This window comes from Struthio camelus, chromosome 3 (genome assembly GCF_040807025.1).
Source record: "Struthio camelus isolate bStrCam1 chromosome 3, bStrCam1.hap1, whole genome shotgun sequence".
NCBI classification, from domain to species: domain Eukaryota; kingdom Metazoa; phylum Chordata; class Aves; order Struthioniformes; family Struthionidae; genus Struthio; species Struthio camelus.
The window spans coordinates 72,338,191-72,353,603 of NC_090944.1; the positions used below are offsets into that span (position 1 = coordinate 72,338,191).

General features: G+C 42.1%; 1 protein-coding gene across 13 annotated transcripts in view; it reads left to right on the forward strand.

Annotated features, from left to right (window-relative positions):
- Positions 1-7,783: 7,783 nt before the first annotated feature.
- The window catches only part of EYA4 (EYA transcriptional coactivator and phosphatase 4), a 161,105-nt gene continuing 153,475 nt past the window's right edge, over positions 7,784-15,413 (forward strand). For 4 of the 13 annotated variants that reach the window (XM_068938360.1, XM_009688851.2, XM_068938364.1 and 1 more), the window contains exon 1: positions 7,785-8,098. The gene's annotated coding sequence lies outside the window, so the exon portion shown is untranslated. Of the gene's footprint in view, positions 8,099-10,500; positions 10,560-15,413 lie in introns of all 13 variants that reach the window. The other 9 variants (XM_009688849.2, XM_009688850.2, XM_068938359.1 and 6 more) reach the window with 5 other exon arrangements.

Consider the following 15,413-nt stretch of genomic DNA (forward strand, 5'->3'; position numbering starts at 1 on the left):
TAGGCACTATGTACCTCTAATAACCAGTCTGAAGTTCATTTATCAACAACCACTCTTGTACAAACAACACATAGCGGAAGCTGACTTGTTTTCACTTATTCTTGATGATCTTTCAAAACCCAGAAATTGCCTCCTCTTCAATTTCCTACCAGTGAATTCTTAGGTAATCACATCATCAATAGTTCTCAACAAAAGTAATTGTTTCCAGAGCAAAACTCTCCCCACATTTTACGCCCGTTAAATTGGTCCCTCTCTGTGCTTCAAAAGTGTGAATAATAATAATAAAAAAACAATCCAAACCCCAGCTCAGAATATTTATGCATTCTCCTTAAGTCAGAAGTAGAGAAAAGTTCTCCCTGTACAGGATATGGAGCAGGGAAAACGAAACACAGCTAGGCTGCCACCTTTTAGGGTAGGTATGTGTTTTTTTTTTTCTTTTGACTTCAAGTTCTATCTTAAGTTTCATTTACACAGCAATAGAGGTCACTCAAATGTTAGTCACTCAAATGTTAATAAGTATTTGCACATTCACAGACAATCCCAAATGTTGTCAACTAATGCAAAAGGTGAGGAGGAAGGGAACAATATATGCCTTTTAATGAGGAGATGTTCCATATGGAAAAGTGTGGAGTTTTACATTAGCTGTTCTGCTACTTCTCCTCATACTAAACTGTGGCACGTCCCACATGTCTCTCTCTACTGCATCCGCTCTTCTTCACAGCCGTAGCAAAGATACTCTGAAACTACAGCTTAAATAACTTCTTGTAGCTCTCAGAAACAACTTAAGAGCTGTGTCAGAGCCTAAGCCTTTTGGTTTTAATCCTTAAAAAAAATAAAAGTATGTGTTACCAGGAGAACAAGAATATAATGGGAGAGAAGGGATGAATGTTGGGGAGAGCACATTGTCTTTGATGACCCTCTCTGCCTTCTGTTACAGCCTTCTCAGGCCTGTCTTGGAGATGGTTGTCAGAAACGTCCTTTTCCTGTCCCAGAACTGTTGTGGCCCGGCTGCAAACTCATAGAGAGAAAGAGGTGCTTGTACTATTGCCTCAATAGTCAGTGCTTCATACCTGGGAATCTGTCTGACTTGAGCCTTTCTCCCCAGAAAGTGGAACTCAGAAGCCAGCTAAGCTCTTCCTGTCTGATTTGGGAAAATCACCTAATTATTGCTGCCCAGGCAGCTTTCATAGCTCTTGATATATCAGCATGGTTCATTTAGCTGAAAGAAGGCGATGCGACCTTGGTTTCACACGCTAACGTCTTCTTACCTTGCTTATAATTCTGAGCTTGTGGTTTTCACAGACTACATCAAACTGTAAACTGGTTTGCTACTGCATATCTCAATTCTAGCATATATGCAGTCCTGTGTAATTACAGTAATAATGTCCACCCTAAAGCTACCGATAAGACATGAGGCATAAAAACTTACATGTGCCAAGGTCGGATCTGGCTAATACTAAAGCTGAAGTGACTTCTTCCATTAATTTCAACAGGTGCACAACCAAGCCATAGGAAATTATATTACTAATTACTTTTGCACAAGTTACATGAGGGTTGCGGGCAAAAAGAGTATTACTGGCTTGTAAGATCTCTCAGGCAGGGACTGTGACTGCCTCTGTGATCAGAATGCAGTAAGACTCCCAAGCAAAAATATACATCATAAGTAATAGTTAATAAGTAACCAAATGTTAATGTAATAATAACTACTTTAATAGCTAATAATACATTACATAAACAGCCTCTATGCATTTGAAGAATGCGTAAGTTGTGAACGTTAATGATTCTTTTAGAGTACGTTTATTACTTTGCAGCCAGAACGGAACAAACTTACCTCTTATTGGACGTCTTAAAATTTCAGTGCATAAAGAATGATTTAATACTCAGCTTGCCCTTAGGATTAACTCATAGCCATGTATAAAACAGACCTTTACAACTGCTGTTTAAATGTCCTTAAAGTAACCTAAGCAGTTTATTTCTAATTGATGTCCTTGAGATTCAGGATGAAATCCTCAGAGAGACTAACGTCTGAAAAGTCTGGTCAAGAACATCCCGACAAAGACAACATTGCAGTATTTTACGAAAAAGGGCAATAATTGTCCTTAAACGCTGTGCACTGCATTCTGCCTACTACCACACTTACAGTGCTGAAAATAAACTCTCCGTTTAAATCCATATATATTTTTGGAGCTATAACTTACAAGCTCAGAAACGTCTAAAGACTTTGAACAGAACACTTTAAAAGGAGAAAGGAGAAAGGAACTTGTACTCTGAAATAAAACAGGCTTTCTGCAAACACCCTTTGACATCATTTTTTGGAATCTCTGCTTTTCATTTTATAGTTTTTCTGGGTTTCCTGCTTCTACTGAACACCACCTGCAAATAAATGAGTGAAATTGCCTGAGCTTCATTTAATCTTCTACTACTAGAAGAACTGAATTCAGTCATGTTTCCGGGCAAAACAAAGTTATATTTAGTATAACAGTAATATATAATGCCATTTGTAACGTCACTTGGCAATGATGTTTTTACTTCTATAAAAGATGTGAAAAAGCTCAAGGCCAATTGCTCTTTATTGAATATATGCTATTATATTATAATGCGCTACAGCAACAATATGATGTTACAGTGTAGTAAAAAATTCTTGGCATGGATTTGTACTTGAGTTTATTGCATAACAAGCTCAGTCCTGCTGACAATGAAATTGATGAATGTTTTGCCATTGGCTTCACTGGAAACCCCAGCATGCCTGATAATTCACTAATAAACTTGAGTGCTCACTTACATAGATCATTTATGATTAGTGATAGTAAAATTATTATATCACATATTTTGTTTATACAGCCTACATATGTAACAAAACTACTTTCCAAATGCTGGTTTTTATGTCTTTCAGAATATGAGAATGTTTTAAGTAGACTTATAGAAATACCGTGGTAGCCATATCAAAGTTTTTACCTCGAGGAAAGTTGTACAAGTATGTAAGTAAGCAAAGAAAAATCTTAAAAGAAGGCTGAAAATTCCTAGAAGGAATCAGAAGGTCAAAAACCTACATTTAATGTGAAACTGATTAAAAAGCATATACAAGGAAATTACGCTAAGCAGCAAAACTAATGTTTAATGAAGCAGATTCAAATGTTCCCATGTTTATAAATCATCCAAGGATTGCTCATTATTTTGTATGGGATGAAATGTAATCTGAAACAAGATTCTGCTGCATGATAACCACTGCTGCATCCGGGGCGCATCCTCAGGCCTCCCAGAGTGCCAGAGGGTTGCAGGTGAGGCAACACCAGTCCTGACATCTCATCCATCTCTCCAACAACCGGACACAATGTTGTCTCCAGGACTGACTTTTTCAGGCTATATCTGTCCTAGTAAAAGGTGCAGGGATTGCTCCTCTGTTCTGAGGCCATCTGCTGCAGTAGTGTTTCTGTAAGGCTGAACCCTCTTGCTCTCCAACACAGGGAGGCTGCACCAGATAAAGCACCAGCAAGGGTCCTTGGCCCCTGCTACACCCTGGACCATGCCAGGACTTTTTTGGGGAGACTGCTAATTGGCAAGGGCAAAACCCATGCCAGAAACCATGCTAATGGACCTGTGCACTAGCCTGGACTTGTACAGATGGAGTTTTTGTGGTTCCCACTGTGACAGAGAAGATACAGTTCATCAAAAAAATCTATGGCCCAGTATCTTTTCTACATAGGCTCCATATACTGCTTCCATCCAAACTGAAGAGAAACATGAGGGACTAGTACCCTGTATGCTGGAAGAAAAGGCTGTGGTTGCAGTACCGTACAATCTATACCTCAGTAACTATCCTCATGCAACTTCAGGCTGAAAATTAAAATATATTAGGCACAACCCATCCTGCCTGTACAGCTAGCTGAGGCGGACAGATTTTTCTTTGAATTGAGCCGGCTTTACTTCAAGAAATCTTTAAAGACAAAGCTTCCACTGATTTCAGTGGGACTTCTGCCTGTGTATGGGATGCAGAACAGAGCCCTCTCCTGGCAAGCACTAAAGATAATTGAGGACACCCCTGGCACCGTATCTGGCACTGCCCACAGCACATATCTATGTGATGAAGTACTGAATGCAGACCCTCAAAATAAAATATTAGGAAAGCTCAGCTATTCAGAGCCATGGAACCTTATGATTGAGGTCAGATGTGTCTGGATTAAAAAAAAAATTACACTGGAAATCTAACTAATACTTAAATGATGGCACACTTGAAAACTGAAACAAAAAATAGGTTATACAACATATTTAAAGGCCCAGTTGGAACTTCAAGCTCACAATGACTAGCCAGTTGCAACCTGCTTTTGAACCCACAGCTGAACCCTACACGTTGAATTACTGAAAAGGGTGGAGTCACTTTCTTTTAAAACCTGAAATCTGATAACCATGGCGAAAGAACCTCCATTCATTCTTTCTTTGTATGACTATAAAGCCACGAAGCACCAATAACAACTTTAAGCACACAGATCAACAAACTTAGCCTAATTAACCCACTTTTGGATTTCATACTTCAACCTAAAAATAAGAAACTATATTTCAACGCCCTGCTTTGTAAAACAAAGTCTACGGACAGATGCATATGCTACATGCACCATACAGTAGATATATCAAAAAATCGTTTTTAATAATGATACATTGCTAAAATAGTAGGTCTCTGTCTTTGGATTTTCTCAGAGTATCTAAGCACAATCCCTTCGTTTCAAATAACTTTTTTACTGAGATGCAGGACAAAAGGAAATTTGTTTAATTTCAAAATTATTTATAAAGATTTGAAAGTCCATATTGTTTTTAGTAACATATGCAAACATGATTATCTGGAGCCATACTGTAATCTCATTAGATTTCACAAGATAAGTAGGGTTGGCCCTGTTTGCATGGAAGACCTCCAAGGAAATTCCAAGTTATTGTACGAACTGGTATTTGTTCAGGGCAACATTCTTCTGCTGACTGAGAACTGAACCAGCACCAAGTGTATGATCCCAAGTACTGTCTTTCTATTAAGGAGGTAAACCCAAGCATATGAGCACTTGCAGTCATTAAACACCCTATGGCGCTTTTTGCAAGTGTAGGAGTGCCTGGCCAAATACCAATCTAGATAATTACATCCTGCCTACTTACATTCCCCTGTTGCTTTAAATGGATAAGGTATTATTATTCTTCTATTCTTGTGTAAAAGTGGATCCTATAGCCTTTCCTTGGGCTGCATTAGGACTATTTCTAGCATGACCTTCTCCATGCAGGGCTCTGTACGGTCACACAGAGTCATTTATGACTCAGTCTATTGCACTAGATTTTGGACCTACAACTGAAGTCATCTCCACTGGGCTCACCGGAATTTGCTTCAACTCAAACATCAATTTAACTGAAATCACCATCTAATCATGATCTGTGAAAGACATATTTACAGTAAACCACTGTCAATAATTATGTGTTTGATTACAACCTCAGTTTCTATAGGACTTCCTTTACCACACCTGACCCAGCTAGGTCAAACGCACAAATATATTTGTGTTTGACCCTGCCCACTCTCATGGAAATCAACAGCAAAATAGCAATGTTCAGTGACAGTAAGACCAGGCCCCTTAGCGGGAGATTTGCCTTGAGTCAGCACTATGTAACAGCAGCGCGCTTCTCCCATCCTTCCTCAGTTTGAAACACTACATCAAACAAAGATCATACATAAATCTTTTTAAAATCAGCTGTAATTTATGTTTTAAGAGAGGGTGCAACAGCTGGTTAAAAGCTTGCTTTAAAGTGATATGTCTATTAAAACAACCCATGTTAGTCGGTGATTGTTCCCTGTAACAGGAATTTGCTTCACTGAAGTAAAGTGGAAGGAAACCAGACTTCAGAAAACCTTCATTATCGTGTTCAAGTACCTAATATTAGACTATTCTCCCGTTCACAAAAGTCCTCTCGAAAGGAATGAGCTGTTAGCACTTTTCCTTACAAAAAGGAGTCTGTTAGCAAGATGGGTGCTGGTGTTAGTCACAACTGTTACTCTGCAGCAGGGTTGTCAATTTAAATTATTTTCTGCAAATCTGAGCTTTTTCCCCCACCCCATACTCTCTTAACTTTCAGTTTCAAAATTCACTTCATTTTTTTCTGGCTTGTCCTATATTATGTCAATTTGAAGGCTGGCTTTTGGGGGCTTTTTTAGTTTAAATGTTTTTCTAGCTGTATTTGTGTAGGTCAACGAGTTTTCCTTCAAAGGGAAAGAGTTTTCCATACAAAGTTTGCTCTCCTTCTGAGTGGCTACTCTCCTAAGACAGCAAATACATATTTTCGAAGACTCGTTTTCATGAGGATTGAGTTGTCTTAAGTCTGAAATTATTTGGTAGAAAGATGACCATGTCAGTACAATTGGTTGAATGCAAGCGATGAAATTCAAAGGCAGACAGCTTAAGCAGTATCAGAAGTTACGCTTTAAGTAACATTACTGGATACAAAGTGAGTAAAGAGAAGACAGGCAGGAAAGAATCTCTATAAATCTGTAAATTTTGTCTTCATTTCATGTGACTCACTGACCTCAAAAGCTTTTGGCATATTCAGTACTTCTGAAAATCAAGACACCTTTTCTGACCATCTCTCTTCAGACACAGGGCCTAAATTTTGACTCTTTTGCATTTTTGTCCTACGCGCTTTGAAGAGTGAAGTTACTTGACAGAAAGAGGGGGACATAACTGCAACTAGTGAAACAAGAAACACGCAGTCTGCTCAACGAAATCCAGAAAAGGAGATAATACAAGCCTAATGATGAGACTGTGAAAAGTGACCAGGTAATTAGGTGTCTTCTTCCTCCTCCCCACACTATGTAATGATGAGGGCCAAACTCAGCTGCTGAATTTCCAGCAGAACAGAGAGTTCACCCTGTAAGGAAGCAGGAACGGACTTTTTCTCCATCCCTACTGTCCAGCTTGAGAGGAAGAGAATAACGGCATCCTATACAGGGTACGGCGCAACAGGTCCTGCTGTTGCAGTGCCTGCTCACCCTCGGCATACTCCCACCTTCCCAAAAAGTCCCGACTGCTTTACAGTGGTGGTTGTTTTGGAGAAAAATCATGAGGAAAACGGGGACAGACTAGAGAAGTGACACGTGGGCTTTGGTATCTGTACTCCTAGTGGACTGGCGCAAGACACTGCTGCGGCTGGCTGGTGGGCCGTGCCGTTTAGTAGCCCCCAAGGCCCTTTCCTTCCCTTGCGCCGCATCGGGGCTCCCCGGTGCGGGGCTGCAGCTGCCCCGGGCGCAGCAGGGAGCAGCCAAGGGGCCAGGCTTGGGCTGCAGGTCGGGGCGAGCTGGCGGCGCGCTGGACCGGCCGCCGGAGAGACGCCGCGGGAGCGTGAGGGCGGCGCGGAGGGCTCCGGGGGGCCGCCGCGCCGAGCCGCGGGCCTCGCACCGGCCCCGCGGGCAGCGGCGGGGGCCGGGGCCGGGGCCGGGGCCGGGCCGCGCCGGGGGCAGGCGGCGGGCGCCGCGGCAGCGCAGGCGTGCTGAGCCGGGTGCCGCCGGCCGCCCCCGGGGAGGCGGCGTGGCTGCGGCGGGCAGGGGCAGCTCGGCTGCCAGCCCCGGGGCGGCAGAGGGAGCCCGGACAGGGCGCAGCCCCGGGCCGCAGCGGCGGCGGCGACGCCTCTCGCTGCACAAGTGCGAAGCGGCGCCGCCGGGCTGCGCTGCCTGCGGCGCCGCTCGCCCCTTAGCGCCCCGCAGCCGGCACGACCTTTTCGGGAGGGAGGGGGTTACCTTCTCTTAGGAAAGTCCCGTCCCTTGCGAGGGAAACTTTCTAAGTGCCTGTGCGCGAGAGACAACTAGTTGCACTCAGTGAAGTGCGAAGAGTGTTTGGCTTCTCCCTTAGCAGCCTCCTCCTCCTCCGTCTCCCCCCCCCCCGCCCCAGTCTCCCCTCCCGTTTTGCTACGAGTTGCGTTTTATTTGTGTGTGGAGAAAGGGGGGGGGACTTGTAGAGGGGATGTCCTGTTTTTGCCAGAGGAACAGTGCAAAAGGGGAACCTCGACTCGGAGAAGGGACGAGAATAAATAAATAAGGAGCAGCCATAAAATAAAGGTAGCGGCATATCCCGGCAGCGAGAAGGTGAGTGTCTCTCTTGCTTCCCAGTCCCCAAGTCTCCCTCCCACCCCTTCTGTTTAGAGGTGGAGGAAACCGGTTCCCTGTCGCAAGTGCGTGTCTGTGTAGATGGGTGTGTGCGTGTGTTTAAGTTTCGGGCTTATTTAGCATTGTTTTCTCGTTGGTCTGATTTAAAAAAAAAAAAAGAAATTGTGCTGTAAAACTGAAGTGACGGGAAGAAGCTGCCGACCGTCTATCAGTGGGCAGAGACGGGCTCTCGCCCCCCCCTCCCCCCGGCACCAGGGGAATTTTCTTGCAAAACCTGGTCTCCGGTGCGGACGGGCTCCCCGTGACTTTTTGCCCCTCCAGCCGGACTTTCCACCTCTCTCCAGGTGACAGTCCCTTCCATTTTGCCCTCAGCCCTCCTCCACTTGCCGTGACCGTCGCTGCTGGGGTAGCCCGGAGGCAGGAGCAAGCCGTGCCGGCTGCCACCGCATTGTTCCCCGGCTGTGGGCCCCCCCGCTGCCCTCCCACAGCGGCGGCGGCCGGTGACCCGCGAGCACCCAGCCCCGGGGCATGCCGGCGGCAGACCGGGCTCCGGCTCGGCCGCCCGCGCCGCCTCTGGGGGACGGCCGGGGCCGGCGGCGGCCGCTTGCCTGGAGGCTGAGAGGAAACAAGTTTGCGGGCGGCGGGGGAGCACATCCTGCCAAAGCAACACGAAAATGCACACCCTAGGCGGCAGAGGGGAACAAGCCTTTTCTAGAAACACCCGTTTCTTGTCAGCAAGGCTGTTTTCGGCAGCTTGAAAGGGGGAATTCAGTGTGGCTGGGACACACAGGCACACGCAACAAGAGCGGAAAACAGGGTTGCTTCAGTTGCCCGTCCTGTGCCGTGCAGCCCTCAGGAGCTCCTCTGCCTCAGCCTCGGGCAGTAATTGAATTTCCTTACCTTTTTTGTTACACAGCAGACCATTCAAGGTTTGCAGCCGTTAGGAGTATCTGCCGATGAGGCAGTCTGATTTCAGACCGGTAACAAAATGCAGAAGACATTTGAGTTTCTGTAGACTCTTTTCTCCGTATCTGACGGGAGCGGGGACGGAACTGCCTGTTGTTTTTGTTCCTTGCCATTTCCCTTCTCTAGGGGCATCCCTCCCCCTCCCCCAGTTGTTTTTCCTGTGGTTTAAAGACGGGCAAAACCGTGTGTTTTCAGGTCGTCGCATCCCTCCCCTCGCCCCCTCCCCCGCCGCGTCTGCCGCGGTGGGTGAGGACGGAGGCATGTAAGAGCCCCAGCACGGGGGGTCCCGCCTAGGTGCATCGGCGGTGCAGGGACTTCTGTTTTGGTTTGAAAGCGTTTCCACGTGGGGAAGCCCGCGTGTGTGTGTGTGTGTGTGTGTGTGTGTGTACTCGATCCGTGAGGAGGTAACAGGATTCTCCGTGTTCAAACCTAGTGGGCTGTTGGCCATTGATTTGCTGCTCCGGCTGTCATTGCAGACGCTTCCAAAACCAGATACCCGCGAAAAACGGCAGGCAAGGTTTCACATGGAGGTGCCGCAGCGAGCGGCTTTCCCTGTGGCTCCCCCGCCGCTTTCGGCGCGGGCCGGCGCAGCGACGGCGCCGCGGGCCGTTGGGGCGGCCGTTACCCCCGGCCGTTGGGGCTTCTCATTTGAAACCGGCGGCGGGGGGTTGCCTGGCAGCCGCGGGGCCGAGGCGTCGCCCCGAGGGCTGCACCGCCCGGCACTCGATGGGGGAAGCAGCCGCAGGCATTTTTCACAGAAAAAGCGAGCGGGATCCCGCGGCAGCGTCACTGCCAATCACTAACTGGCAGCTACAGTTTCATTTACATTTATGAAACTTCTGCTAAGAGCCAAGTAGGTACACCGCTGCTTTCCCGTTGTCCTGTGGCAGGATTTATAGCAGAACACGCGGAGGTATATTTTTATCTCGCCAAGTGGTGATGTGGAGTACCTGGTAAATACAAAAATTGTGAGGCTTGTTTTACCAAACAAGTGGAGCGCTCTGGGTAGTTCTAATGAAAGCATGAAATTATCCTACAACAATAAGAAATCTCCATTTCACTGTTCAATAGTGAATTTCAATAGTCAATATCAGTATTGTAGTTTTCTGGGTTTTGTTTTTCATGTATGGAATGCTAGAAAAGACTTATTCCTGAGAAGACTAGAAGGTAGTTTATCTAAGATAAGCTAATTAACTTTTCAGAATTATGCAGAAGTGTACAGAGGGAAGCATCTTCCCTGCATATACAATAAATAGCTTTTGCCTGACCTCAGCATTATGTATCTATCTATTTGTTACTGGAAGAGTGTACTTTGCATTACAGTTCTGTTTATATCATTGTTTTCATTCCCTGAATACACCAAAAAACCCCAGTTTCCTAAAGTTACTGTAGGCTTGCCTTTTTTTTCCTCCTAGAATTCCTCAAAATGCTGGAGGATACATAATTTTTGCATACCTGCAGCATATATCATATTGTGAGTAAGTGGAAATACAGACTGACATCTCTCTCCCTTCTCCCTGATTCTTCCTGTGTGTTTTTGACATTCCTTGTTAAGCTGGGCTACCCATCTAAAGAGTCCTTCCTATTTTCTTTTGACAGTTCTGGTATTTATGTTACCAAATGTCCTTCAATCAATTGTAATAAAATTAAGAGAGGAATGTATTGACTATCTTTTATGTATCTTTGTTCCGATAATGCGTAAGTAGTTATAAATTGTTACGTGTATGTGATTGCATTGCTAACGCAATTGAAGGTTACCGTTGCAGGATTTGTGTTTATTAATGGCTTCATAGCCCCTTGCAAGAGAAGTTTATTCTGCTCTATAGATATTGCCAATGGGATAGATAAATTCTAAATAAGGAATTCAATGCACAGAAAACCTGTCATCCGTATAGCCATTCCCAGTTAAAATGTACTGAAAAAGGCCAGTAGAAATGCAGCTATAGATAGTATCCTGTTGCATATTTTTAGCCTCTGATGCAAGCTATGAGAGCTACCGTTGAAACTTTATGCAACTTTTGTATATTGCACTTCTACTTTTTAGACCTAGGATTAAGCAATGTTAAACACTGGAATTTGGAATGGGATGGGTACCTGTCTGATTCCTTGGTGAACTGATGGTGTTGAATGATGTTCAATGCAATCTTCAAGTGATCATATTGAAACTACTTTTTTCTCCATTAAATAGGAAAGTTAATTCAGAAAGAAGAATTAAATTCCTAAAAGTTATATGTCAAACACTGCAGAATGCAACTGTTAATTTTTTATGCTATCTTTTTTGAAAGTAAGGTTTTTATGAACTCCGGATAAAACAGGTCTCCCTTTTTATAAGGCGAATTTATTCAGCATAGTTCTATATTGCAGCTGCTGATCATATTTCATAGAGCTGTTAAAGCACTTAAAACCTAAAATTAGGTACTGTCTGGTAGAAAATATTTCAAATCACTCCTTGAAGAAATAAATAAAGAAGTGGACTTTAAAAAATATGAATTTTTAAACTCTGTCCTTGAACAAAGGTAATCTTGCTGTCCTTTTAGTCAAAATAAGACAAACTAACTCACTGATTTCAACATCCTGTGAGCTTTTTCTTTTCTTTATCTCCTACGTTTTTATTATAGTTTTAAACTGACTGTATTTGATATCATAACGTGATATTTTGTTCAAGCAGTGTTCACTGTGGCAACGGTTATATTAACAAGTATCAGATTAACTTCTAACATACCGGAACTTGCAGTGATTATTCTTATAATTATTAAGAACTGAAATGTAAGTTCTGTTGCTGCTTGGCATGAATGTTTTTGTATAGTTCTTAATTATAGAAGTTGTAAACTTGCTTTTTTCCAGACTTACGACGAGTTAATTTTACAGATAAGTGTTTGTAATGCATGCTTTTAGCTGTAGTTTTCTGTTTCTGTTTTTTTTTTTTTTCAGTAGAACATGTGGGCAGTTTACTTTCTCATTGTCATTCAGAATTTGCAAGAAGAATGCAAGCACAGGGCATCAGACTAACAGGCATCTGTCAAGTTTATCAAGTGTTTTTAAAGCTTTATAAAAGTTAAGCACTAAACCAGGTCTAGTAGCAGAAACACTTAAGATATCTTAGGTTTTACTTTACACTTCATAATCCAATGCAATTTCTATTACCTCAGATATCTATAAACTTCTTGACATTTTGCATTAGAAGAGCAGTGTTTACATTGTGCAAATGGAAGAAAAGTCATCATTTAACAGGTTTATAAGTAAACTTTTAATATGTAGTATTAAAGGTAATTTTACTGTGGGTTTTCCTTTTTTAGATTTAAATATTGTGTAAATGTCTGTCCAACTGTAACCTTTTCTGTCATTGAAAAGCGTTAATTGATCTTGCTGGCCCTGACATAATAGTTTAGTTTGATATTTGAAACCTTTCAGCTTTGGCATGGCCCTTTAATCACCCCTGAGATTTCAGGGCATGGTTCTACTGAAGGCATAGGGCTGCTACTCTTTTAAAAATTAAATAAAAATGGTTATTAAAAATAAATTCTCTTTACGTCCTTTTAAATTGAGCAGACATTTTATCCATTTAAGCCCTTTGGCTTAGAGTAAACATTAAAACCTTTTTTGTTTTACTCATATGTACTAGGTGACATTTTAGATGTTGCTGTATAGAAATCAGATTTTTATGAAATAATTTTTTTGCCAAGTCCACACTTCTGTGTTGCACTGTCATTGAATTTATCATTACATCAGAAGCGCTTAAAGTAACTTGGATCCACTTCGCAGCGTGAAAACTCAGATATGAAAAGTGTTTATCTGACAAGTAAAAAGTAAAATGTATTTGAAAAGCCAATAATACTTGCATTTTTGTCCATACTGTAGGTCCTAATACTGCCAGAAAGGTTCCCTTTGGGGATGCCTGTAATATGGGACCCCGGTGAAGAATATTTTAGAGCACTTTGTCTCCTAACCTGAGAAATGTGTCAAATAGCTGGCCCACCTTTTGCTTCCGTGTTTAACAGTGAAATTACTTTGATGATTGATTATACTGTATCAAAATGCCTCTTTGGACTTTCATGTTCATAGGACTGTATACATATGACTATTGTCAGATTTTTGAGCCAAATGTCAAATCATAATAGCTGTTAGAGGAAAACTAAAATTTAAGCCTTTTATTTTAAATTTGTTGAAAATTTCTGTGCAATAAGAATGATTATCATAAGAAGTTGCTGTCTTTAGAGCTTCCAGAGGTCTGTTTACCAGTGAGAACTAGTACATATTTTGTCTTAAGCTAATAGGTTCAAGTATTAGATGTTAAACTCAGATTTAGACTACCGTGTAACTACCGTGGTTTTGAGAAGGAGGATTTTAGAGGATTTCTGAGCCTAAATATCTGTGATGATCAGTGTCCCTTTCCTAGAATAAAATAAATAATGGTGGTGATTCTTCATTAAGCAGCTATCCTTAGATGTGTAGTGTTATGCATAATATTGTAGTGTTAGTGTAGAGTTGTTTAATTGTATGTAAGTTAAGTGCTATTTCTGCAAAACTATGTGTGTCTGGCATGACTGGAAGCTGTGTCTCAGTGCTGGTGTTGTTGCCTCATGTTGTGGCTGGACTGTGCAGTTTGACTAATTTGGAGGAGCCAATTGCAAAAGGACCTCTCAAGGCCACCTGCAAAATTCTCGCATAAAGAAGACCAACTTTCATGTATATGATAACTCTTTACTTACTTATTTAAGTTCATGCATATTAGATTTTCTGGCAACATTAACATTTCTTACTCTTCTGACATGACCCTGTATAAGTTGACATTGTCAGCAGTGTAAAGAATTACTGCTGCCTTTTTTTTTTTAATTGGGGTGACACAGCAAGTAAGTATTCTGCTCTTGACACATGTATAATTAAACCACAAGAACCTACATTAAAATACCATGAAGGGTTTGGTTTAGACCACAAAAGAAAAGAAATACAGAGCTGAGTTTGCAACTTTTAATATAATTCTCCTCTATGACTATGTATATATAACTATTGAAATCAATGCTGGTGCATGAGGTAATTGGAAACTTAACTTGATGTTTTGTGCCAGATCCTTAGCTGTTGCAAATTGGAGTAGGAATGTTGACTTTACAAGAGTGGTCTCACATTATGCCAGATGAGTATCTAGTCCTGTGTTCTTAGTGCGGTCTGTTATTTTTTCAGGTATTGTAGTATACTTTATACGTGTAAGGTCATATGCACAGACAAGTGATTCTACAATACTTAGACAAAACAAAGGAGGGTTAAGGATAAATGTCAAAATTAACTATTTATGTTTTCTTCCTTTTTAAGAGATTTTCAGACTCTTATGTTAGATATATCTTTTTTATTATTTTTATAGCATGATGTAAAGACCACAAAAAAAGCTTTTACCATAATTGTATTTCCTGAAAGTGGTTCTATTAGAAATATTGTCAATTAACTACGCTCTTTTAATTGCTTTTAGGCAACTTTTGTGCCCATGGAGGTGAAGACTCATTTTTTGTTTACTCAGGGACGTTTGTGAATGCTAAGCCTAATCAAGGAAAGGCGTGAAGTCAGTTATAATATGTTAAATCCCACCTGGATGTTCCTTTTTATTCGCTGTAGTATATTCCTAGAGAATTACAGAAAATAAAGGTCGCCTTACTCCCGAACGAGAGCAGCTGGACAAGGCTCAGTACAATTCAGTTTATGCATACTGACATCACACTGTATGTGAGGTCTTTCTTCCAACTCTCCTGAGCGTCCCAGTGTAGACATGGTTTCATAGAAACAGGCATAGCACAGACAGATTATGCACGTTTCCTCTGCCAAGTTCTAGCAACACAACTCAGACTCAAGCTAGCGTTCCTTTTCTGGTCTTCTTAATGCAGAGAACTAGGGGGTTGGAAACTAATAGAGCTGAACAGGATAGAGGTTTTGTGAACTGGATAATTGTATTCGGAGAAAGGGTATCCAACATAAAATTTCCAGGATATCCTGAGACAAGATTTGAAATGGTGGTAGGTTTTCAAAATAGAAAGGTTAAAGTGCTTTTCCACTGAGCCACCTATTTTTACATTTATTCTATCTGATGTGATATAAGGAGCTAGTGTAGTGTTCATACTAGTCTGGTTCAGTTGGTTGTGCTTTTGTACCAACAATTTTGTGTTCAGAGCACCATACCAAATCCTCAGCTTGCTGCAGCAGTATTGCTGGGAGTTGATTGCAATAAGAGGGATAGTGTCCTTCATCTAAAATGGTCAGCTGATATCTTTCTGTGATTTAGCTTGCTTTCTGATTTTGTGATTAAAACTATAGTCTAATTTCTCCAAGAGCTATATGAGTAGTC